This window comes from Oncorhynchus nerka, linkage group LG10, assembly GCF_034236695.1.
Source record: "Oncorhynchus nerka isolate Pitt River linkage group LG10, Oner_Uvic_2.0, whole genome shotgun sequence".
NCBI lineage: Eukaryota > Metazoa > Chordata > Actinopteri > Salmoniformes > Salmonidae > Oncorhynchus > Oncorhynchus nerka.
Genome location: NC_088405.1, coordinates 67711705 through 67729598, shown reverse-complemented (window position 1 = coordinate 67729598; position 17894 = coordinate 67711705). Strand labels below are relative to the sequence as shown.

The 17894-nt window shown below is 42.4% G+C and overlaps 1 protein-coding gene across 11 annotated transcripts in view; it reads left to right on the top strand.

The window, feature by feature from the left end:
* Window positions 1-17894, top strand: part of LOC115135902 (autism susceptibility gene 2 protein-like) — a 483838-nt gene that overhangs the window by 356034 nt on the left and 109910 nt on the right. The window lies entirely within an intron of this gene.

Genomic DNA, 17894 nt, shown 5'->3' with positions numbered 1-17894 from the left:
TTGTAGTAAGGATATTTTGGGTAACAGCAGTGGTGGCGGTGGATGTGGTAGAAGTCTGTATTCAAACATGGAATAATTTACGTAGTGTAGTAGCATTAAGTGGAATTGGTGTGCATCCAAGGACAATCTGCAGTGTGTGTGTACAGTAGTTACATGAAGACCATTCTATAGTGCCATTCTCCTCTTTTGCTCTGTAGTGTTTATTTTTTATTTAGCCTTTATTTAAACAGTTGAGTCCTTTAAGAACAAATTCTTATTTTCAATGACAGCCTGGCAAAGTGAAGGGAATGTTGACACTGGGTTGTGCTGACTTCTCTAGCAGCAGAGAAGCCTGAGTGTTTGTGTGTTTTGGCTCCACGCAGCAGCATTATTGTCCTCCTCATAAATACGTTATGTACATTAGCACAGCTCTAGAATCAGTCTTTGGAGAGGCCCCAGAGAGCCTTAAATTAGCTTAAGAAAAAACAAACAAACAAACAAGCGGCTTTAAGGGTGAAGCCTCAGAAAGCTGCAGGTCTGGAGCACCAGGCATGATGCATAGCTAATAATGTAGGTTAATATCACAGGAGGATATTTATCTGGGTTAAGCTCCACTTTGGAGAATTGGAAGGGAAGACACTGGTTGCCTCCAATATGGTATCCTATTCCCTATGTAGTGCACTACTTTTGACCAAAGCACTATATAGGGTGCCATTTCGGGACCATCCTCTGAGTTGTGGACACTATCAATCAATCAATCGACCATGCCAATATGTAACTCGTTTCAGGAAACTAGGTGTATGTCACACGTCACTACTTCACAAGAGAGGCATTTGAATGTCGTTTTTACGTTTTTTTGGCTGAAATGCCTTCTGGAACATGTGAACTTTCATTTTTCTTAATAACAAACGTGTAGGTCATTTGTAAATACAAAATAAAATTGTTACATTTCGAGCCAAATTTGTTTAGCTATGGAAAGAGGCAGGAACCTTCCCTCTGGCCATGATTGGCTGAGATAATGGATGGGCTGGACATGTTGAGAGATGAGATCAGATTGGTCTGCCATGTAGCAGGCTTCTGTCTATAACATGAGCTGCTCAGTATGTGTAGGTAATCCTTTCTAACGCAGCTTTTTTGAAAGGCTGTTGTATAAACCACCTATCTCCGGAATACATATTCAAACTAAGGGCAACTATGGCATATTGTGATGGCCCTGAATTTTTCTGAACCGTCTCAGTGCTTCTCCTTCCAATAGCGCGCTTTCCCTTTAATTCCCAATTAAATAGCCAGCATCAGCTGCGCAAAAGTGGGGTTGTGATGGAGACGTGAATGAGGATGTGTTCAACCCTCAGTTCCGAAGCTTCTCTATTCTGTTTGTTTTGTTGCTGTTAAACGTGTGTTTTGTAGCCTAATAGAGTTTACCCAGGATCGGATCCACTCTTTGTGTCCGTGGACTACACCTCTCCGTTCTTCGTGGCCTTTCTCCGCTGGAGATCTGTTGGCGGATTGGATTGTCTGATTTACCGACTGACTACAACCTTTTTGTATACAGTATTTCATTTGTTTTGATGTGATGTATACTGTGATGATTTATGTAGTTAGTTGTAGTTGAGGACTTAGTAAGAGTTGATACGCTTTAAAGTTCTGTTGTAAAATTATTGTTATTGATTCTATGATTAATACTGGGTTTACGCTACACTGAATGAACGGACAAACATTGCGTGACAGAAGTCACTTGAGTTCCCTGAACTCTACCGGGCAGGACTCTTTTTAGGCCCGAGGTACAGGACATTTCTGGAGGAACCAGAACTCATTGTGATATTATTATATGTGTGTAATCATTGGTGTTGCTAATACAACCCACGCAAAATAATATAGTTGTTTTTCAAGTTCTTTCCAATGTTTTAAGGGTTTATGAAAGTTTTGACTGACTTTTACATAAGTCCTTTGTATTGGTGTAGACTTGACGGACCAGATTCATTCCCTCCCAAACCAAAAGGAGAAACAAATGTTTTCTCTGGTAGGCACAACCTACCTGGCACCCCTATAAATAATAACCTCAAGTCAAAACCGTTACAATATGTGACAGAGAGTGAGAAGCATTTATCCACCACTCGGGTAAGAGAGTCTAGCTAGCTACATTTTCAGATATTATATGTTCCTAATTTTGTCAAAGTTGTTTTCTTTTCAAGTTAAAGCATACTGTTAGCTAGCTAGCTAACATTAGCTGTCTGGCTGACTCGCTAGCTAACTTTACATGTATGATCTGTGTAGTAATAGTATTCGTATCTCAGAGCCATTTGAATTGCTAGTTAAAACTTAATGTTAGCTAGTTATCTAACATTGAACCTAGTTGGTTAGCTTTAGCTACCTGTAGATTCATGCAGGGTAGTAACGTTATGAGTTGGGATTATGGTTAATTGTTCAGCTAGCTAACTAGCTACTTAACAAAAGACTCCACTATGCAAATAACCATTTCACTGTACTGTTTACACCTTCTGTATCCTCTGCATGTGACAAATAAACTTTGATTTTATTTGATATAGTGTGTGTTTATCAGAGACGGTAATGTGAAGAACAACATGACCTGCACCAAAGTTAAATTAGGATATAACTTTAGGCCAAAGAGACAGTGTCCAAGATCTAAAATTCTCCAGTAGAATGCCCTGCTTTTATTTCGTCAAACTCAACCATAAGCTGTTTTCTGTAATTAGCTGACCATTACTGTAACTTGTAAATATTGATCTTGTTGTGAGTTTATTTTCCTGTAATAATGAATACAACTTAAGACGTTGTCAGCTGTATGATATGGTCATTATTTGAACTGGACTGAACAATAGAATGTTCATGATGTCACTGCAACAACTGTCTACAGACATGTCGATAGACGTAGTATTAAACCAGCCTTTAGTCTTAATCTTTGGTTGTTTAGTACACTACAGTACTCACTGTTTAGCACATGACCTCACATGTGAATCCTTAAAGAGTTGGGTGAATGATGCTGAATGGGTGTAGACAAAGAAGAGCTCTCCAGTAGGTGTACCAAACATTCAAGGGCCATTTTCTCAAAAGTGGGGTTACAAATTTATCAAATGTATCAACTTTCACAATTATTTTATTTTTATTTAACCTTTATTTAACTAGGCAAGTCAGTTAAGAACAAATTCTTATTTACAATGACGGCCTAACCCGGCCAACGCTGGGCCAATTGTGCTCCGCCTTATGGGATTCCTAATCACGGCCGGATGTGATTCAGCCCGGATTCAAACCAGGGACTGTAGTGATGCCTCTTGCACTGAGATGCAGTGCCTTAGACTGCTGCACCACTCGGGAGCCCTTATTATAGGCACATTCAATAGTAATAACCATGATAACAATAAAAAACATCATCATTCAAATAAACATACGGAAGTGTATTATTATCCTAAGTGGATAACATCAGATAGATAGAGGAATATATTGGTTTGGTAGCATAATAGGACTGAGATTCTCCAGTGACAGTCAGTAATGGCCCTTGTCTCTCTCAGTAACTGTCAGGTGTTCTGAGCCCGCCTCAGCCCAGACTGGAGTTTGTTTTTTTCATGTCTGCTGTCTGCTTTTGATTCTTACTCCCCGAGGTTTTAAAAAAAGTGGTAGATTGTTGGTGACAATCAGGCCCTTTTGAGCAGGGGGTTTGATTTAATCGCCAGGGTGTCTGTCATTTGTTATTCCAGAGCGAGCAGTGTGGCTGACTGGTGACTGGTTGGCTGGCCGCTCCCAGTTAGTGAGGCCTGGGTCTGATCAAGCAACGCCTCGCTACCAGCAGCAAGCAGCACTCCCTCCCTCCCCGACATCTCTCCCTCCTCTCGTTCTTCAATTTTTTGGGGGTTTTATCTAAATCTTCAGTACAAATGCAGTGTTTCTCCTCTCCCAGTGGGCCCCATTACTGGCTGTGGGGCATTACAAATCATTAATAGTGCTGTCAGAAAGAGCGAGAGCGCAGGGAGAGGAGGAGGAGGGGGAGCAGCAGTGGTAGTGAGTTGCTTAGCTGCTCATAAATGGGAAATTAATACATCTGCTTCCTTAATGCTGGCTCGTGTTTGATGTTTGTTAGCTGGCAACTATAATGATGTAGGTTTGAGCCGACGGGGCGCTTGACTAAATTTGATTCCTCCAATTAAGTAGTCAGAGTTCTTTTCTTTCGGGAGAAAAAGGAATAGGGGAGAGAGAAAAAAGGAAAAAACTCTCCCTAATTATGGTCTCCAAACCTTCAGTTTTGTGGTTCTTGCTTTGCTTTTTTGCTGTCTCTATCAGTCTCCGTCTCTATCTTCCCCCCCTTTCTATCTCTCTCTAGCGTCCCTCTCTCCCGCCTCCTCTTTCTATCTCTCTCTAGCGTCCCTCTCCCCCCCCTTTCTATCTCTCTCTAGCGTCCCTCTCCCCCCCCTTTCTATCTCTCTCTAGCGTCCCTCTCTCCCGCCTCCTCTTTCTATCTCTCTCTAGCGTCCCTCTCCCCCCCTTTCTATCTCTCTCTAGCGTCCCTCTCTCCCGCCTCCTCTTCTGTCAGAGCTTGATTGCGGGGACATGTTCATCAGCCTTGGCCTTCGTAAAAAAGTTGTTTACCGTTCACTAATCAAGGGGAAATATTTTAATCAGCACCCGCCACTGTCTTAATCATTAACATTAGCAAGCCATGTATGTTAATTGCTATATAGAGCAAGGTGATGATAGTCAATCTTAAGTGCAAATGATGAAATTACCACCATCGAGGTTCCAGACATGAGCAAATGTATACTAATCACAGCCTTGGATGCCGAGATAGCTACCGTGAAGGAAATATGAAAGGTAGCTACTGTAGAAAGAGGATTTTTGTTTCTGACACATTCCTTTACATAACATAGACTAGGCAATGGAACTCGCTTTTAGCACTTGAAAAAGGCTTGAAAACTAGTCTGTGTTTTTGTAGCTAACAGTTATTACTTTGCGTGAGATTTATTTTTAGATTATCATACATATCAGTTTTACCGTTTAGAAAAGAAAGCACTTTATGTATCTAGTCCCCCCATTTGAGGAATCCATAAGTATTTGAACAAATTCACTTATAGTGTATTAAAGTAGTCAAAAGTTTAGTATTTGGTCCCATATTTCTAGCATGCAATGACTACATCAAGTGTAATACGTGCGCTGAGAGTCGGGAAGCAAGATCAGGGAGTGAGTGTTGAGTCAGCTGTGGTGCAGGAACCTGACAGCACGGTTGAGGCAGGGGAGCCTGGCGATCCGGCTGAGGCATGAGAGCCTGACGAGCCGGCTGAGGCAGGGGAGCCTGGCGATCTGGTTGAGGCATGAGAGCCTGTAGCAGTTCCCGAACCCAACGTCATTACTCTGACGCAGAAAAATACAATTTAAAAAACACTCACTGATGCTTCCCTTAGGTGAGGTGTTATTCTGTAACGAGTGCGCTGAGAGTCGGGAAGCAAGTTCAGGGAGTGAGTGTTTTAATAAATAAATGAAACAATAAACACGTAACACAAACAACGCACCAACATGAAAACAGAGTCAATAACACCTGAGGAAAGAACCAAAGGGAGTGTATGCAATGCTAATGTGATCCTATAGTAATCAGAGTAATGATTTGAGATGCAGATCACTTACAGTAGGAAGTACATGGATAAAACCGCTCCAGTCCAGTACTGTATGGTCCTAATATCGTAGAGGTCGATGGTATGATACAGGGAAGCAATCGGCCTCTCTTCCCTTTGACTCTCGGTGTAGATGGAAGAGTAGTCATTTCAACATGTATTATCAGTCGAGCTGAAATAGAATAGTAAATCAGCTCAGCTTACTGGTCCTCAGAAGAATTACTCATCTTCAAACAAAGTCATTCCATGCCTCAGACCAGCCATCCCCCCCCCCCCCCCCCCCCCCCTGTTCCAGGACCTGCCTAACTCATTAGTAGTGTGGGGTCCTTTATTAATGTTTTATCAGTGTTTTAATGGTGATTTGACGTGATTGAGGGAATGCAAGCAGCAAAGAGACAGATGAGTGTGTCTGTGGGGCTGCCCTGAGCTTGGCCCTTGTTTACTGTACACACACCTACCTGGGATGCCAGTTTAACACTGAACTGCTGTTGACATTAGCTTACTTAGCACAGCTCCCTGGTCACATGTGTGCATGTGTGTGTGTGTGTGTGTGTGTGCATGCGTGCCAGCCAGGGTTTCCGTTTGACAATTTACCGGACTCATATGCATTGGGTGCATAACCTGATTAGGGCGACCACCGACGGTGCTCAGAATGACAGAAATCATCTTAACACAATATGCAACTCAAGGATGCAACAGAGTGCATCCTTCCTACCGAATTCTGATGCGCACTTTAGAGATGTAAGAATAACTGTCCACATTTACTATATCTCAGCCAACAAGAGGAGTAATCACAAAATCACTAACCTTGTCAATCTACTATCCCCCATAGTAGAAAATTGACCTATTCTGTTGGTCAGCTTGTCATTCTGTTTGAGAAAGAAATAGCCTATTCCAAACAGACAGTTCAATTCATAAAACTAGTACATACAAAAAACTTGAGGCTGATGCAACAGATCAGAACATTTAGCTTAAAATGTTGATAAACTGTTATTTATTCATATTATAAGCACAGTAATGCGCACATGGCAGTGGACTATGTGCAAGTGGTTGCATGTGACAGAGATGAAAATATTTGTCCGAAATTTAGAAAGATGGGAGAACTAAGGTGCACAACTAGCATGGGTTGCTAGTATAACTAAGATGCACAACTAGCATGGGTTGCTAGTATAACTAATGTGCACAACTAGCATGTGTTGCTAGTATAGCTAAGGTGCACAACTAGCATGGGTTGCTAGTATAACTAAGATGCACAACTAGCATGGGTTGCTAGTATAACTAAGGTGCACAACTAGCATGGGTTGCTAATATAACTAAGATGCACAACTAGCATGGGTTGCTAGTATAACTAAGATGCACAACTAGCATGGGTTGCTAGTATAACTAAGGTGCACAACTAGCATGGGTTGCTAGTATAACTAAGGTGCACAACTAGCATGGGTTGCTAGTATAACTAAGATGCACAACTAGCATGGGTTGCTAGTATAACTAAGGTGCACAACTAGCATGGGTTGCTAGTATAACTAAGGTGCACAACTAGCATGGGTTGCTAGTATAACTAAGATGCACAACTAGCATGGGTTGCTAGTATAACTAAGGTGCACAACTAGCATGGGTTGCTAGTATAACTAAGATGCACAACTAGCATGGGTTGCTAGTATAACTAAGATGCACAACTAGCATGGGTTGCTAGTATAACTAAGATGCACAACTAGCATGGGTTGCTAGTATAACTAAGATGCACAACTAGCATGGGTTGCTAGTATAACTAAGATGCACAACTAGCATGGGTTGCTAGTATAACTAAGATGCACAACTAGCATGGGTTGCTAGTATAACTAAGATGCACAACTAGCATGGGTTGCTAGTATAACTAAGATGCACAACTAGCATGGGTTGCTAGTATAACTAAGATGCACAACTAGCATGGGTTGCTAGTATAACTAAGATGCACAACTAGCATGGGTTGCTAGTATAACTAAGATGCACAACTAGCATGGGTTGCTAGTATAACTAAGGTGCACAACTAGCATGGGTTGCTAGTATAACTAAGATGCACAACTAGCATGGGTTGCTAGTATAACTAAGATGCACAACTAGCATGGGTTGCTAGTATAACTAAGATGCACAACTAGCATGGGTTGCTAGTATAACTAAGGTGCACAACTAGCATGGGTTGCTAGTGTAACTAAGATTGTGCCGCTTTTATTGGACAATGAAAGAATGTTGATTTGAAAACCAATACAACATGAGAGGAATAGGCTACTTGTTTCAATGGCATATGGAAGTCTTAATTGCCTCCACATTTATAGAAATTAATTTTGGCCAGGCTACTTTGAAGCAAGGTAAGACATCCCTCAAAATATAAAGTAAAACGTTCAGGTTACACACTGCCTCCAACTCACATTGCAAAGTGGTGTGTGATGTGCTGAATCCTGCTGTTGCCTATGCACTTGAATGGCGAATGGGATGTGCGCTTCAATTACCAGTTGAGCAATACAAAAAGTAGCTATTTTTAATCGTGGCCATCAAAACAGTTTTTAACACGTGCTTTGCATTTAGAATTGTTGCGCAATGATTGGGCTTATAAAAGCACATGTTACAGGAGCAGTAGGCCTAGTAACAGACTAGGCGCTCTATCTGTATGCTGTGCTTGTGTGATAAATAAGAATCATAACGACTGACCAAAATACACAGAGGCCAATTTAATTCTATTGAATTATGTAAATGAACCTATAGACCAATCAACATGATCAGTCAAATGTAGACTATTTACATTGACTGCGTCTGTATTTCCATCAATTGTCTTCTCGCTGCCAAATGGCGGGCGGAAATGTTATTTTATCGGCTTAAAGCTAGCTATTACCAGCCAACGGAAACCCTGGTGTGTGCATGCAGGTAGGCAGGCGGGCTCGCGGGGTTCGGTATCAGGCCTACATGTAGGTGACTTATTCTGGCCGTCCCTCTTCACAACTCCCCTGTGGGACTGTAATGTCACAGCCCGTTAGCAGCCCCCGGTGCCCCTCCTGGCACCAGCCGTTATAGAAACCGTTATAGTGTGTTAACATTACAGACGGACTGGAGCGATCAGTGGTAGTGTGTACAGTTAAGTCACTGTCCAGTTGGCTCTCGCCTTCACACATTCAATAATTCACAGTGAACAATTGTCATATACAGCTACTGTTCCATAGAAATGTATGTGCCCAGTGCAGAGGGAGGTATTGAGCACAGAACTAGAACGAGTTTCTATTTTTATGGTATGGAGGCATGTCGAACTTCTCGTGGATTTCCTAAAATGTGCATCTGAGTGTTTCTCAGGTTCAGGCCTCAGGCTCTGCTGACCAGGGTAATAATACTGTAGCCGATTACGCATCTTAATTTCTCCTTCCTCCTCTTTTCTCTGATCCATTTGCATACCTAACCAATCCATTCTATGGGTTGTATCTATAACAATAGGTGAAATCAAGTTGAATTTATGCTAATAAGATTTTTTTAGCTCAATGGTTTAAGCCTTTTTTTCTTTCATAAATAAAGCAATAGTCTTGCTAAAGAACTTGTCTTTGGTGTGGTAATATTAATGTTATGGTGATAAAATATTGGAAGTTGGCTACTCTATTACATTCTGATTACAGTGGCTTGCGAAAGTATGCACCCCCTTGGCATTTTTCCTATGTTGTTGCCTTAAACCAGGAATTAAAATAGATTTTTGCGGGGGTTTGTATAATTTCATTTACACAACATGCCTACCACTTTGAAGACAATTTTATTTATTTATTGTAAAACAAACAAGAAATAAGACCCCAAAAAATGAACTTGACCGTGCATAACTATTCAACCCCCCCAAAGTCAATACTTTGTAAAGCCACCTTTTGCAGCAATTACAGCTGCAAGTCTCTTGGGGTATGTCTCTATAAGCTTGGCACATCTAGCCACTGGGATTTTTGCCCATTCTTCAAGGCAAAACTGCTCTAGCTCCTTCAAGTTGGATGGGTTCTGCTAGTGTACAGAAATCTTTAAATCATACCACAGATTCTCAATTGGATTGAGGTCTGGGCTTTGACTAGGCCATTCCAAGACATTTAAATGTTTCCCCTTAAACCGCTTGAGTGTTGCTTTAGGAGTATGCTTAGGGTCATTGTCTTACTGGACGGTGAACCTCCGTCCCAGTCTCAAATCTCTTGAAGACTGAAACAGGTTTCCCCCAAGACATTCCCTGTATTTAGTGCTATCCATCATTCCTTCAATTCTGGCCAGTCTCCCAGTCCCTGCTGATGAAAAACATACCCACAGCATGATCCTGCCACCACCATGCTTCACTGTGGGGATGGTGTTCTCGGGGTGATGAGAGGTGTTGGGTTTGTGACAGACATAGCATTTTTCTTGATGGCCAAAAAGCTCAATTTTAGTCTTATCTCATCAGAGTACCTTTTCCATATGTTTGGGGAGTCTCCCACATAACATTTGGCGAACACCAAACATGTTTGCTTATTTTCTTCTTTGAGCAATGCCTTTTTTTCTGACCACTCTTCAGTAAAGCCAGCTCTGTGGAGTGTACGACTTAAAGTGGTCCTCTGGACAGATACTCTAATCTCCGCTGTGGAGCTTTGCAGCTCCTTCAGGGTTATCTTTGGTCTCTTTGTTGCCTCTCTGATTAATGCCCTCCTTGCCTGTTCCATGAGTTTTGGTGATCGTCCCTCTCTTGGCAGGTTTGTTGTGGTGCCATATTCTATGTGCATAGTCATTGAACACTTGTCACTTTAATAATGTTTACATCCTGTCTTACCCACTTCATATATATATACTCTCTTCTAGTCAAGGCTCAACCTACAGTTGAAGTCGGAAGTTTACATACACTTAGGTTGGAGTCTTTAAAACTCGTCTTTCAACCACTCCACAAATTTCTTGTTAACAAACTATAGTTTTGGCAAGTCGGTTAGAACATCTACTTTGTGCATCACACAAGTAATTTTTCCAACAATTGTTTAAAGACAGATTATTTCACATATAATTCACTGTATCACAATTCCAGTGGGTTAGAAGTTTACATACACTAAGTTGACTGTGCCTTTAAACAGCTTGGAAAATTCCAGAAAAGTATGTCATGGCTTTAGAAGCTTCTGATAGGCTAATTGACATAATTTGAGTCAATTGGAGAATTACCTGTGGATGTATTTCAAGGCCTACCTTCCAAGCCTCTTTGCTTCACATCATGGGAAAATCAAAAGAAATCAGCCAAGACCTCAGAAAAAAAATCCTTCATCCTTGTGAGCAATTCCCAAACGCCTGAAGGTACCACGTTCATCTGTACAAACAATAGTACGCAAGTTTAAACACCATGGGACCACACAGCCGTCATACCGCTCAAGAAGGAGATGCGTTCTGTCTCCTAGAGATTAACGTAATTTGGTGTGAAAAGTGCAAATCAATCCCAGAACAACAGCAAAGGACCTTATGAAGATGCTGGAGGAAACAGGTACAAAAGTATCTATATCCACAGTAAAACGAGTCCTATATCGACATAACCTGAAAGACCGCTCAGCAAGGAAGAAGCCACTGCTCCAAAACTGCCATAAAAAAGCCAGACTACGTTTTGCAACTGCACACTGCGTACTTTTTGGAGAAATGTCCTCTGGTCTGATGAAACAAAAATAGAACTGTTTGGCCATAGTGACCATCGTTATGTTTGGAGGAAAAAGGGGGAGGCTTGCAAACCGAAAAACACCATCCCAACCGTGAAGCACAAGGTGGAAGCATCATGTTGTGGGGGTGCTTTGCTGCTGGAGGGACTGGTGCACTTCACAAAATAGATGGCATCATGAGGTAGGAGAATTATGTGGATTTATTGAATCAACATCTCAAGACATCAGTCAGGTTAAATCTTGGTCGCGAATGGGTCTTCCAAATGGACAATGACCCCAAGCATACTTCCAAAGTTGTGGCAAAATGGCTTAAGGAAAACAAAGTCAAGGTATTGGAGTGGCCATCACAAAGCCCTGACCTCAATCCTATGGAAAATCTGTAGGCAGAACTGAAAAAGCGTGTGCGGGCAAGGAGGCCTACAAAATGACCCCAAGCATTCTTCCAAAGTTGTGGCAAAATGGCTTAAGGACAACAAAGTCAAGGTATTGGAGTGGCCATCACAAAGACCTGACTTCAATCATATAGAACATTTGTGGGCAGAACTGGAAAAGCATGTGCAAGCAAAGAGGTCTACAAACCTGACACAGTTACACCAGCTCTGTCAGGAGGAATGGGCCAAAATTCACCCAACTTATTGTGGGAAGCTTGAGGAAGGCTTCCCGAATCGTTTGACATAAGTTAAACAATTTAAAGGAAATGCTAACAAACACTAATTGAGTGTATGTAAACTTCTGACACACTGGGAATGTGATGAAAGAAATAAAAGCTGGAATAAATCTCTCAACTATTATTCTGACATTTCACATTCTTAAAATAATGCGGTGATCCTAACTGGCCTAAGAGAGGGAATTTTTGATAGGATTAAATGTCCGTAATTGTGAAAAACGGAGTTTAAATGTATTTGACTAAGGTGTATGTAAACATCCGACTTCAACTGTATATAACTACTGCTGTACACACTTTTTCTGTTCATATACTGTCCATAATGTCTATACACACCGTCATATACATACTGTATATATTTATATTCTGGACTCTGGCATTGCTCGTTCTAATATTTCTTAATTGTATTGTTTTGTATTGCTCGGTATTACTGCACTGTTGGAGTTAGCAACATAAGCATTTCGCTGCACCTGCGATAACATCTGCAAAATATATGTATGCGACCAAGAATATTTATTTATTTATTTATTTATTTCAGAGACGGACACGTAATTGAAACATCTGTAACATATTAGACAAATCAAGTGATTGTTTGTGGGTATGAGAGGACATGTTGAAACCCAGGGAGGGAATAAACTGTGTGTGGCGTGCAGCAGATGCATAGCCCGCGTGCATAACTAATGCAAATTAGTATGACTTTAAAATGTTAATGGGAACAAAGTGAAAGCTGTTGGCTCACAGGCAGACACACTGAAGGAGAGAGAGAGAGGAAAACGAAACCGGATCACAACTAACTCCGATCACAGATGCTTCTTTCTGCTGTTTTCAGAAGGAAGTAGCGTTGCAGGCCTTGAGCTCTTCTACTTACCACAAACACAAACAAGCTTTTTTTCCTGCTTGCTTTGAAATGAACGGAGAGTTAGAGTGAGCTCTGGATAAAATGCTCAACCACAGGATAGGAATAGCTAGCTATTCAACTTACCGATTGCAATAGCTAGCTATTCGACTCCTGTCCCCTTACCCGTCCCCTACCTCCCGGGTCGGCAGCGCCTACAGACACAGCAGGACATTGCCTCCCACAATGCAGCACTGTGTACCATGCTATGCTGCCATCTGCTAGGACCTGTTGGATTGTTTGTTTTCTCAAGCTAACAGCAGATCACCTCTTTCCTGTTCCTGCTTTTTACCATATGCCACTGCCTGGTGTATCAGAGCGAGGTATGTATATTAATGAACTTAATCAAAGACACGCACACACACATCTGTCACCAGGGGAATTTAGGAAAACAATCACCCCGTAAGTCGATTCACCCCCTCCCCTCATAGGTAACACCTAAACAAGTAACAATTAACAAATATAAGTATCAAATATAAACTGTTATGCCTACAATTAGGGATCTTCGGACCCAACAACAGTGTTCTGCAGCCTTAAATCATAGACAGCTGGGTTACTGTCTGAACACATGTTACACAAATGATTGTACAGTAAATGAAAAATATATAAATCCAAAAAAAGAAACAAAATACACAGTGTACAAAACATTAAGAACAGCTTCCTAATATTGAGTTGCACCCCCTTTTGCCCTCAGAACAGCCTCAATTTGTCAGGGTATAGACTCTACAATATTGACTCCAATGCTTCCCACAATTGTATCAAGTTGTCTGGATGTCCTTTGGGTGGTGGACCATTCTTGATACATACGGGAAACTGTTGAGTGTTAAAAACCCAGCAGCATTGCGTTCTTGACACACTCAAACCTGTGCGCCTGGCATCTACTACCATGCCCCTTTAAAGACACTTAAACCTTTTGTCTTGCACACCCTCTGAATTGCACACAAGGCTTAAAAATCCTTTAACCTGTCTCCTCCCCTTCATCTACACTGATTGAAGTGGATTTAACAAGTGACATCAATAAGGTATCATAGCTGGATTCACTTGGTCAGTCTATTTTTTGAACACTCAGTGTATGTGTCAACCCTGAAGATACCCCCTAGAGCCCATGACTATAATAGCAGTGAGAGTAATGCTAGTCCACCAAATACCACCAGCTCGGCTAAATAATACATCCACTGCAGATGGCAGACTGCCTGCCCTGTTTGTTTTAAAGACAGCTAATGTCCTTCAGGTGTTTACTGTGCCCTGACCCAATCCAAAATGGAGGTCTGGTCTCTCAGAGCCATGCTGTGAACTCATCACTGTGTGACGAGACTGGAGAACAGCACAACACATCCCTGCTTTGGGTTGCTAGTAAACACAGTTGGTCAGTATGCCATTGATTGGTTGATTTAGGACAACTGAAGCCATTCATTTTCATGGATCTTTTAATTAATTGACTGTGTGATGATACAGTATATGAGATATGGTACAAATTAGGGCTGTTCAGTAATCCAGTCACTATTTTAATACAAACAGTAGTTCTGAATCTGGATTTGGATCCCTAGAAATATATAAACTGGAATTATTTATTTACAGTAGCAAGGAGGCTAAACCTGAGATTCTTGTTATTCATGTTACTATAATCCTAATGGGATTATGGAGCTGCTACTGTTGCTTCTCAACACTGTTTACAATGTGCTTTTTGTTTTAACACATACCATACATAAAGCCTAATCCCAATCTACAAGATTTTCCTGTTTATCCTGGTTTTGACTGATCCGTGTTTCACCCACATTCAGTATGTGTATCACAAGAGTTCATTTATCATCCAGGATATGCTCATAATTCAGTAAAATGTGATACAGAGTGAGAAAGACAGGTTTTTGAGATTCAATTTCACTCATAACACAATTATAATTTTCTGATATGAATTTGACTTTGTGGCTATTGAAAGCTCTCTTTTCCTTCAATGAAATGTGGAGGCTGTCCTGAAATAGCAGTTAAAACCATTTTAAATGAAACAAAAGAGAAATATGTTTTTTTTAATAACTGTCTGATTAAGATAAACTATTCAGCTCTGATCATACTGTGAGTCATTATCATTGGAGAGACTGCGTCTGTTGATGTATTGGTACTTAGCACATCATTAAGCTCAGGGCTTTGAGGGAGAAACTTCATTTGATCATTGGACCTGTCACTCAACATGTGACAGAACAACAAATGCAAACAGACAAATCTGTCCTCATCAACGGTTCATGGTTCGATGTAACTGAGGACATATTCCCCCAACTCAGTGGCCTGTGGCATTAAAGTCCTAGAAATATCTGCCAGCCACATGTCCAGTCTAGCTACTTTAATATGTGCCTGTCTATACGTGGGCTGTTTTGTTTGGGGTTGTTTTGTTTTCATGCCGCAACCAGCTGTTTTTTCAGTGGTATTTGCAGAGGCTTTCCTGTCCTGCCTCTTCCAATAAAGACTGCAGACAGGCAGTGATTCCTGGGGTTGTTTGTGGGCCTCCGCCACGGTGTGGAGTGTTGGGCGGGTGGCACCATGCATCATTTAGGCTGCTTTGTACATGCCTACAGGAGTATCTGTTGGTTGGGCTGGGGGGGTACACTAACACCAGACAGTCTGGCAGGACTTAACCTCACACCCGGGCGGATGTGTAGGAACATGAGAGGTAGACTGAGTGCGCTCTGCTCCACTCAGGCATTCTCAAGGCCACCTACCTCCCGGGTCCTAGCGGGTGGATGACTCAACAGGAGTTATCAGGTGTTGAGGTGTTGCCAGGAGCAGAATTTACCTCTCCCAAAAAAGCCTGATCTGCTCCCATTCCATAGTACTTCAGACAGCAAGATATGCTAAGAGCAGCACTCTGCTCTAGCTGAATGCTATATCCTCTGATGGTACTTCACTAAAGCAGAGTCTGGTGCTAACAACTATCCCCTACTGCTCGCTGTATTCCCTGGTCTGGGAGGCCTTTTGTCTGACCTTGTGTTGTGTTGAGTGATTGTTTTCCAACTCTTTCTTTATAGACAACTGTAACATCGCTTTTGAAGTTCAAAACTTGCCGTAGCAGTAGCATGACGTCAAGAACTGAGTTGTGTTGTGCCGTGGTTAATGTCGCACCCACATGCACCATGCTGCCATTCTGATAGTATCCATAGCCATAGTATCCCAACGGCTGTGCCTCCTTGGCCACGCATTCCCCACAGAGCTCAGTCCACTTGAAGGGCTGACAGGCGACCATGTCATCTGTCAGAGGGAGATAGATAGCACTATCACTCACCCCTCCTCCCCTCCCTCCTCATCCCCTCTTCCATCCCCTATATCTCACACTGCCTCACTGTCACCCCTCCACTGCCCTGCCTTGTGCCAGACCACAAGATGAATCACAGGGGTTCACAGGTCAAGATGACCCAGTCCAGCAGAAATGTATGACACCCCCTCTCTGTCACGCCCCCGTGGAATCTTTTGGTTACTGGCCCAACTGGCCCTCTTAACCGCTAGGCAACCTGCTGCCCACAGCTTGAATATTTTATCAGATTAGGCACTGTTCATAAAGTTTTCCAGATTAGTTGTATTGCCATAACAACAAATACTGTATTTATATTTGCTTTGAGCTTTCAATAATTTATGTGATATGTGCCAATGTGCTTGAGTCCAATGCCAAATACTGTTCTACAGTCAGTGCTATTAGCATTATCATCATCATTATTGTTTCACCAGATTAACTGGAGGCTCTCTCTCTCTCTTTAGGCCTTTCTAGTAGTCAGCTAAGCCACGTTAAACAACACAGATGGTGCTCTCTAGTGGCATTCTCAAAATAACATGCTGTTTTAGTTATCACCCCTAAAGGCTTCAAACTTCCCCTCTCTCCTCCATCTCCCTCCCTTGCCCCCCTGTTTGACAGGCTGATGGGAACAGACAATAACCACACGCCAGCTGATGCTTGATCCATGGGTTTGACCCATGCACCCGGACCACGTTGTTATTGCCTGTTTACATTGTGAAAATAACCAAATGTTTTCAGAGGCCCCTTCCTCGCTAGCAGTCTCCCACGGAATATCTCTCCCGACACCACTCCACCCCTCCCTCCATCCATCCTTTTCAACCTCTCCCTGACCCAGTCTGTAATACCTACATGTTTCAAGCAGACCACCATAGTCCCTGTGCCCAAGAACGCCAAGGTAACCTGTCTAAATGACTATCGCCCCATAGAATTCACATCTGAAGCCATGATATGCTTTGAAAGGCTGGTCATGGCTCACATCAACACCATCATCCCAGACACCCTGCACCCACTCAAATTCCTATACCGTCCCAACAGATCCACAGATCACTCAATGTCTATGGCACTTCACACTGCCCTCTCCCACCTGGACAAGAGGAATACCTACATGAGAATGTTGTTCATTGACTACAGCTCAGTGTTCAACACCATAATGCCCTCCAAGCTCATCACTAAGCTAAGGAGCCTGGGACTGAACACCTCCCTTTGCAACTGAATCCTGGACTTCCTGACTGCTTTGTTCCCTCCTGTACTCCCTGTTCACCCACAACTGCGTGTGACTCCAACGACACAACGGTGGTAGGCCTGATCATCGACGGCAATAAGACAGCCTATAGGGAGGAGGTCAGTAATGGCCAAAAATCTCCAAAAAGTATGTGGACACCTTCTTGTCCAACATCTCATTCCAAAATCATAGGCATTAATATGGAGTTGGTCGTCCCCTTTCCTGCTATAACAGCCTCTTCTGGGAAGGTTTCTACCAGATGTTGGACCATAGCTGCAGGGACTTGCTTCCATTCAGCCTCAAGCATTAGTGAGGTCGGGCACTGATGTTGGGCGATTAGGCCTGCCTTGCAGTCTGCGTTCCAATTCACCCCAAAGAATTTCTATGGGGTTGAGGTCAGGGCTCTGTGCAGGCCTGTCAAGATCTTCCACACCGATCTCGGGAAAAAACTCTGTATGGATCGCGCTTTGTGCACAGGGGCATTGTCATGCTTAATCAGGAAAGGCGCTCCCAAACTGTTGCCACAAAGTTGGAAGCACAGAATCGTCTATAATGTCACTGTATGCTGTAGCGTTAAGATTCCCCTTCACTGGAGCTAAGGGG